The 8340-nt window shown below is 41.3% G+C and overlaps 1 long non-coding RNA gene across 1 annotated transcript; it reads right to left on the reverse strand.

The window, feature by feature from the left end:
- Positions 1–5171: 5171 nt before the first annotated feature.
- Positions 5172–7695, reverse strand: LOC124004806. The gene is made up of 3 exons (XR_006833537.1): positions 6895–7695; positions 5836–5956; positions 5172–5509 (listed from the first exon to the last, which is right to left on the reverse strand). It is a non-coding gene; the product is annotated as an uncharacterized LOC124004806 (long non-coding RNA).
- Between the last annotated feature and the right edge of the window lie 645 nt (positions 7696–8340).

Consider the following 8340-nt stretch of genomic DNA (forward strand, 5'->3'; position numbering starts at 1 on the left):
ATTGTTTGTGGACAGATTATTTCAAACTGTATCACAATTCCAGTGGGTCAGAAGTTTACATACACTAAGTTGACTGTGCCTTTAAACAGCTTGAAAAATTCCAGAAAATTATGTCATGGCTTTAGAAGCTTCTGATAGGCTAATTCACATCATTTGAGTCAATTGGAGGTGTACCTGTGGATGTATTTCAAGGCCTACCTTCAAACTCAGTGTCTTCCTTCAAAAGAAATCAGCCAAGACCTCGGAAAATAAATTGTAGACCCCACAAGTCTGGTTCCTCCTTGGGAGCAATTTCCAAATGCCTGAAGGTACCACGTTCACCTTTACAAACAATAGTACGCAAGTATAAACACCATGGGACCACGCAGCCATCCTACCGCTCAGGAAGGAGACGTGTTCTGTCTACTAGCGATGAATGTACTATGGTGCAAAAAGTGCAAATCAATCTCAGAACAGCAAAGGACCTCGTGAAGATGCTTGAGGAAACAGGTACAAAAGTATATATAGCCACAGTAAAACGAGTCCTATATCGACATAACCTGAAAGGCCGCTCAGCAAGGAAGAAGCCACTGCTCCAAAACAACCATTAAAAAAAGCAAGACTACAGTTTGCAACTGCACATTGGGACAAAGATCGAGGAAAAAGGGGGAGGCTTGCAAGCCGAGGAACATTGAAGCAACATCAAGACGTCAGTAAGTTAAAGCTTGGTCGCAAATGGGTCATCCAAATGGACAATGACCACAAGCATACTTCCAGAGTTTTGGCAAAATGGCTTCAGGACAACAAAGTCAAGGTATTGGAGTGGCCATCACAAAGCACCGACCTCAAATCCTATAGAAAATGTGTGGGCAGAACTGAAAAAGCGTGTGCGAACAAGGAGGCCTACAAACCTGACTCAGTTACAGCAGCTCTGTCAGGAGGAATGGGCCAAGATTCACCCAACTTATTGTGGGAAGCTTGTGGAAGGCTCCCCAAAACATTTGACCCAAGTTAAACAATTTAAAGGCAATGCTACCAAATACTAATTGAGTGTATGTAATCTTCTGACCCACTGTGAATGTGATTTAAAAAATTAAACTGAAATAAATCATTCTCTCTACTACTATTCTGACATTTCACATTCTTAAAATAAAGTGGTGATCCTAACTGACATAAGACAGGGAATTATTTACTTGGATTAAATGTCAGGAATTGTGAAAAACTGAGTTTAAATGTATTTGGCTAAGGTGTATGTAAACTTCCGACTTCAACTGTATATGGATGAACGATGACTTAGCGACATAGGCAAGATGCAATAGATGGCATAAAATACAGTATATACACATATGAGATGAGTAATGTCAGATACGTAAACATTATTAAAGTGGCATTATTAAAGGGACTGATTAATTTATTAAAGTGGCCAATGATTTTGAGTCTGTAAGTAGGCAGCAGCCTCTCTGTTAGTGATGGCTGTTTAACAGTCTGATGGCCTTGAGATAGACTGGAAAAACAACATCTCGGTCCCAGCTTTGATGCACCTGTACTGACCTCGCTTTTTTTGTTGTTGGCTTTCCTGTGACATCGGTTGCTGTAGGTCAGATGGTTTGCCCCTGGTGATGCGTTGTGTAGACCGCACCACCCTCTGGAGAGCCTTGCGGTTGTGTGCGGTGCAGTTGACTTACCGGGTGGTGATACTGCCCGACAGGATCCTCTCAATTGTGCATCTGTAAAAGTTTGAGGATTTTAGGTGGCGAAAGCCAAATTTCGTCAGCCTCCTGAGGTTGAATAAGAGCTGTTGTGCCTTTTTTACCACATTGCCTGTGTGGATAATTTCAGTTTGTCCGTGATGTGTACGCAGAGGAAACTTCTCCACTGCTGTCCCGTCAATGTGGATAGGGGGGATGCTCCCTCTGATGTTTCCTGAAGTCCACAATCATTTCCTTTGTTTTGTTGACGTTGAGTGAATTTTTTTCCTGACACCACACTTAGAGTGCCCTTACCTTCTCCCTGTAGGATGTCTTGTCGTTGTTGGTAATCAAGCCAACTACTGTTGTGTTGTCTGCAAACTTGATGATTGAGATGGAGGCGTGCATGGCCACGCAGTCATGGGTGAACAGGGAGTACAGGAGGGGGCTGAGCACGTACCCTTGTGGGGCCCCGGTGTTGAGGACCAGCGAAGTGGAGATGTTGTTTCCTACCTTCACCACCTGGGGGCGGCCCATCAGAAAGTCCAGGACCCAATTGCAAAGGGTGGGGTTGAGACCCAGGGCTTCAAACTTAATGATGAGCTTGGAGGGAACTATGGTGTTGAATAATGAGCTGTAGTCAATGAACAGCATTCTTACACGCTGTACATCCACTTGTACAGATGGGATAGGGCAGTGTGATTGCATCATCTTTGGACCTATTGAGGCGGTATGCAAATTGAAGTGGGTCTAGGGAGGCAGGTAAGGTGGAGGTGATATGATCCTTGACTATTCTCTCAAAGCACTTGATGATGACAGAAGTGAGTGCTACGGGACGATAGTCATTTAGTTCAGTTTTCTTTGCCTTCTTGGGTACAGGAACAATAGTGGCTATCTTGAAGCATGTGGGGACAGCAGACTGGGATAGGGAGAGATTGAATATGCCCGTAAACACATTTAAAATGTCTTACTCACATCGGCCACAGAGAAGGAGAGGGGGAGCAACACAGTTCTTGGTAGTGGGCCGCGTCGGTGGCACTGTAGTCTCCTCAAGGCGGGCAAAGAAGGTGTTCTGAATGTTTGCAGTGCTCTTGTTAAGTTAATCTGTGTATCTCACAATATGTGCTCGGTATAATCGAGAAAGAAAACTTTCTTAGCAGATAATGACAACATGAGAACAACAGTAGCTGTAGATGATGTAATGAAAAGTTGGAGGGTGGTTGGTAATGGGGGACATCAGGTGGATCCACGTCTGGGTGTTGGGCAGAACCTCTAGGTCCTGGAGAACAGGAGCAGAGTTAAAGGGAACAGGGTAGGAGACAGAGACATAAACAAGCACATACACAGGTTACACTTACTGTGAGAAAATGTGATGGATTAGTGCATTGTTATAAATGGGAGATAGTGGCAAGAAAAAGTAAGTGAACCCTTTGGAATTACCTGGATCTCTGCATAAATTGGTCATCAAATTTGATCTGATCTTCATCTAAGTCACAACAACAGGAGCAGAGTTAAAGGGAACAGGGTAGGAGACAGAGACAGGTTAGTCATTAGCCTGGGGGGGTTCAAACAGTCTGCTTACACTAATAACACACAAATGATTGTATTTTTCTTCTCTACATTGAATACATAATTGAAACATTCAGTGCAGGTTGGAAAAAGTATTAACCCCCAGGCTAATGACTAACATGGAGTCCAATCAATGAGTGGAGTCCAATCAATGAGACAAGATTAGAGATGTTGGTTAGAGCTGCCTTGCCCTATAAAAAACTCAAAATTTGAGTTTGCTATTCACAAGAAGCATTGCCTGATCTGAACCATTCTTCGACCAAAGATCTCAGAAGACCTAAGATTAAGAATTGTTGACTTGCATGAAGCTGGAAAGGGCTGAAAGTATGCAGATTTTCATATTTGTTAGGACACTGACACACACACACTATAATAATATAGCCCGGACTATTTGCATTGTGTGCCCCTCTTTTACGCTGCTGCTACTCTCTGTTTATCATATATGCATAGTCACTTTAACCATATCTACATGTACATACTACCTCAATCAGCTCGACTAACCGGTGCCTGTATATAGCATCGCTACTGTTATTTTTCAGTCGTTTTTATTTCTTTACTTACCGAACACCTTTTTAAAAATTTTAATTGCACTATTGGTTAGAGCCTGTAAGTAAGCATTTCACTGGAAGGTGAACTGTAACCTGTTGTTTTCGGCGTGCGTGACAAAAACTTTGATTTGACTGAAATCTGCAAAATTTGAATTGGGACACTTACTGATCATGTGCCATGGTGAAACTACTTTGATGGGCTTCAACTCCGGCGCCACAGTCTTTGCCCTCTCAAACTTCTGTCAGGCTAGACAGGATACCGACCTTTTTAAAGCTAAAAGTAACTAATTTAAACATTGTGTGCTCTCTGATATGACATTCATTGAAATCATAATAATTTCAGATATAATAGAATGTGATTGATAAACAAAAGGTTATTTCACTTGCACAGCTGTCCACCTCCTTGACAATTCCCAGTCAGAAGAAGCGTAGGTTGATTTTGGCAATCATGCTCTTCACTCCGAAATGGCCAACATGCATCTCGGTCAGCACGGCCTCCTTTTCCTCCTTAGTAAAAAAATCACCCTCCTGTGTGGCTGGCCATCCTTCCCCGTAGCAAATATGCAAAAATATTAAACTGTATTAAATTTATGGATTTTGATGGGGACTTTTTTATTATGTTACGTAGATTGACATTACAATATATATTATTTTACAACAGCAATACCAACACTGTCATATCAGCAAACATTTCTAAAAAACAGTTTTTGCTTTGTCATTATGGGGTTTTGTGTGTAGCTTGATGAGGGAAAAAAAATGATTTAATCCATTTTAGAATAAGGCTGTACTTTAACAAAATGTGTTAAAAGTCAAAGAGTCTGAATACTTTCCAAATGCACTGTATGTATTGAATAATGGCCCAATGATTTGGGCTTCTTTGGGCTTGGGCTCATTAAATGTCTTTAATGTTGTGGTCATAAAATGTATTTAATGTATGGCTCATCAGGCTCAGGTAGCATCAGGCTTGAATTTTAGATCAAAGCTCTAATCAAATCCAGACATAGGCCTAATTATATGCTTTTGAATTACACCAGGTTCCCTGGTCCATTCTCGGGATGGAACATTTGTAAAATACCGGGAAAAATAACCACGCTACTCTGCATGCATAGCCTACAGTGCATGTTTTTATGTAGAACAAATTGAGTAGCTGTTTGCACTGAAGGTTTTTGCTCCCTCCTGGCATGTGTAAGATAGGTTTCCACAGGTTGATGTTGCTGTTGTATGAGGAGTCCCATCCATCCTCCTGCAGGCATTTATGCAGGAATGTCTCTGTGGCTATGATACAGTCCTACCTGGATCCAACAAAATGTAGTCTTGTTGGCATGCTAATTCTAGATACCTTTCTCTGTTTGATTTGTGGAGGAGAATCAACCCCACCCCTCTGGAAACTATTGTATTTTCTTATTCCTTTTTCGACTGAGCCTGGACTCGAACAAGGATCTCTAGTGGCACAGCTACCACTGTGATCAGTGGAGGCTGGAGACTTGAAAAACGGAGGAAACCCACGTTATAGACACACGGAGACGTCAAAGCGTGTTTCAAAAATCGCCAGAGTAATTGTTTTAACCTAAAGAATTTAGTAAAGACATTTATTGTACAATATTATGGGGAATGAGAGGGCTACATACACCGTTTTGGGAAGGGATCACAGCAGTGATTGAATGAGGGTATAAGGCATGAATTGAGGTTTTCAGTGACTTGACTTCTGTGCGGGACAGGATTTGACTGGGAAGACAAAAAACAATAACACAACACACTACACTTCTGTAGCTCAGTTGGTAGAGCATGGTGCTTGTAACGCCAGGGTAGTGGGTTCGATCCCCGGGACCACCCATACGTAGAATGTATGCACACATGACTGTAAGTCGCTTTGGATAAAAGCGTCTGCTAAATGGCATATATTATTATTATTATATTATTATTATTATATATTACACAGTTAAGACAAACGAGCTGAGAATGAGTTAGTCCAAGCAAGGAGTAAAATCATTTATGTGTAATGCGATTGAGTATACATACAGTAATGAGAGAAAATTGATAGGGGTACTCACAGTGGTTGGAGAAGAATCATTAAATGTAACAGTGGATGAGTGGGAACATGAGTTGACAATCATGACAAACATGAGTTGACAAACATGAGTTGACAATCGCAGTGGAGTGGAGTGGTCACTTCTTAAATCAGGGAACAGGAAGAGACTTAGATAGAACTACAAATAGCAGATACATTCCATTACAGCTGCGCCATGGTAGGTTTGAATAACATGTTTGTCCATGAAGTTAAACAAAGACTGCGCATCTCGCCCACTTGACACATCAAAGTAGCCTAAGAAACGTTCCTGAATAAAGCCCTGATCATCTACATACCTGACAATAACTGACAACAGCAAGCAGACTGGAGGCAAACAGAGTTGGGGGGGGCAATTTTTACCCACTGGGGCCTGGAGTATTTCCTTATCTGTTAACCTAACCAGGAAAACTCTGGACCTTAAGGTCCCTAAATCAGGTCACATGTGGGGGGCGAGCAACCTTATACTTGTTCATATGAATTATATTTAGAGGAGAGTAGGTGGGGGATTTCCTCTACCTAGACAGAGACAACAACTGATAGAGACAATAGAACTCACAGGGCTGAGCTTGCTTTATGCATCATGCAGGCCTATGCAACTGCAGGCCTTTAAAAAATGTACTTACATCTGTCATCACTATTATGTTGATTGATTCATTCCAGTTAATCATTTTGGATTGAAATCGTATAGGCAGCCTAGCCAGCCCAATTGAAATATAACCCAAATTTGATCACATTCACATTTTCTCCTGACACATGGACTGTAAATACATAACGCTACCAATTAATTAATTACCAATTAATTACCCTGACCAAATGGAGAGCGCACATAGTAGGCTGTGTGCATCTGCTCTTATTAGTAGCCTACAGCTGATCAGACTGAAAATGGTCTCGTTTTCATCCCATACAGCAAGTCAAATCTCGAATGTTTAGGTGTGGCCTAGGCTGCTACAACGTTTGTTTAATACGTTTTTGCTTGTCTTTGTCCGGAGTGATGTTTCATCATCTTTGCTAAATAAATACCGGAGGAAAGTGGAACACCTACTTGAGCGCCCTGCGTCAACCTCTCTCTGAATGATCCCAGAAAAGACTGAAAGTTCCATATGTTCAGCAAGTAAGGCATCGAAACGTGCAATTACTGCTACAAGCTCCTTGTGGTTGCACTTGTTAGTTAGCGGAACATTCCCTCTCGTTGTGCCCTCCTAATTTTTGCATGCACAAAAACACAGTGGTGTTGATAAACCGCTTGAGAATATCCCTGTTTCTTCTTACTTTCTAGTTGTGTTGCGCATTCTGAATACGCAGATCTTCGTCATGATCGATGCGGCTTTTTCCCAGAAGCTTGAATCTTATAACGTTATGCTCTCTGCTTTTGTTTTGCCATTTAGCTGAATGATCAATGTTCTTCAGGGCACTGTACCCTGCTATCGCCCAAGGCTCAGAATTCCCAAAAAGCAAAAATACAGACGGATTGATGAAAGGCTCCCTGTTAACCAGCTATACTTTTGATAGCAATTGGTATTGAACGCCATCACCTTTTCATCTTTCTTCATGAAACTGATCTCAGGCAGTCGACCTCGGTTTTAATTCGCACCTTTTCCGTGTGCCCCAGAGAATGAAAAGGGTTCAACAAAAAGTAAAAACAATTTGAGATAGCGTTGGCGGCGAAAGGTGCACACTCGAACTGGTAGCTAGCTTGTTATCATGGAAAATTGAAATAAACTGCACTAACTGGATACAAAAAGTTATAAAACCAAGAAAACAATGTATAATTAACCTCCTCCATCTCCTGTAATTTGAATAATCTAATTTGAATTGAATAATTAAAAAAATGCTCACATAAATATTTTCAATCTCTATCCAATAATTTCACCAAGCTTCTCAACACATAGATCCTCCCCAATAATGCTCTACAGCACAACCTCAATACAACGCACTAGGTTCCTTCTCTGATCCCAATCGTATGATTGGATGGACAACATGTCAGTTTATACTGAAAAAGCTTAGATTTTTTTGGAGGAGGTCTTCTAGAATTGGTCATAATTACCATGTAGGTCTATGGAAGGGGGTGAGGTCTATGAGCCTCCTAGGTTTTGTATTGAAGTCAATGGATCCAGAGGAGGACAGAAGCTAGCTGTCCTCCCGCTACACCTTTGTGCTGACCTAGATAGTGCTTTTGAAGATACTATAGACCTTCATTGCAAAATAGTGTGTTTTAATCAATTATTTGGTGACATATGAATATATTTAGTATAGTTTTATCTAAAAAGCAACAAAAAAATTTGTGTTTCACTATTTTTATTTGTATGAAATTTCACAGAGGAGGATGGTCCTCCCCTTCCTCTCTTCCCTTCCCCTTCCGCTGAGGAGCCTCCACTGGCAGAGACAGAGCCCAAATAATTCCTAATAAACTGGGATGGAGTGGGTGGTAAATGCTATAAAAACAGTTAAGCATTTGGATTTGTCATGTGTCATTTGGATAAAAGCGTCT

This window comes from Oncorhynchus gorbuscha, linkage group LG19 (genome assembly GCF_021184085.1).
Source record: "Oncorhynchus gorbuscha isolate QuinsamMale2020 ecotype Even-year linkage group LG19, OgorEven_v1.0, whole genome shotgun sequence".
NCBI lineage: Eukaryota > Metazoa > Chordata > Actinopteri > Salmoniformes > Salmonidae > Oncorhynchus > Oncorhynchus gorbuscha.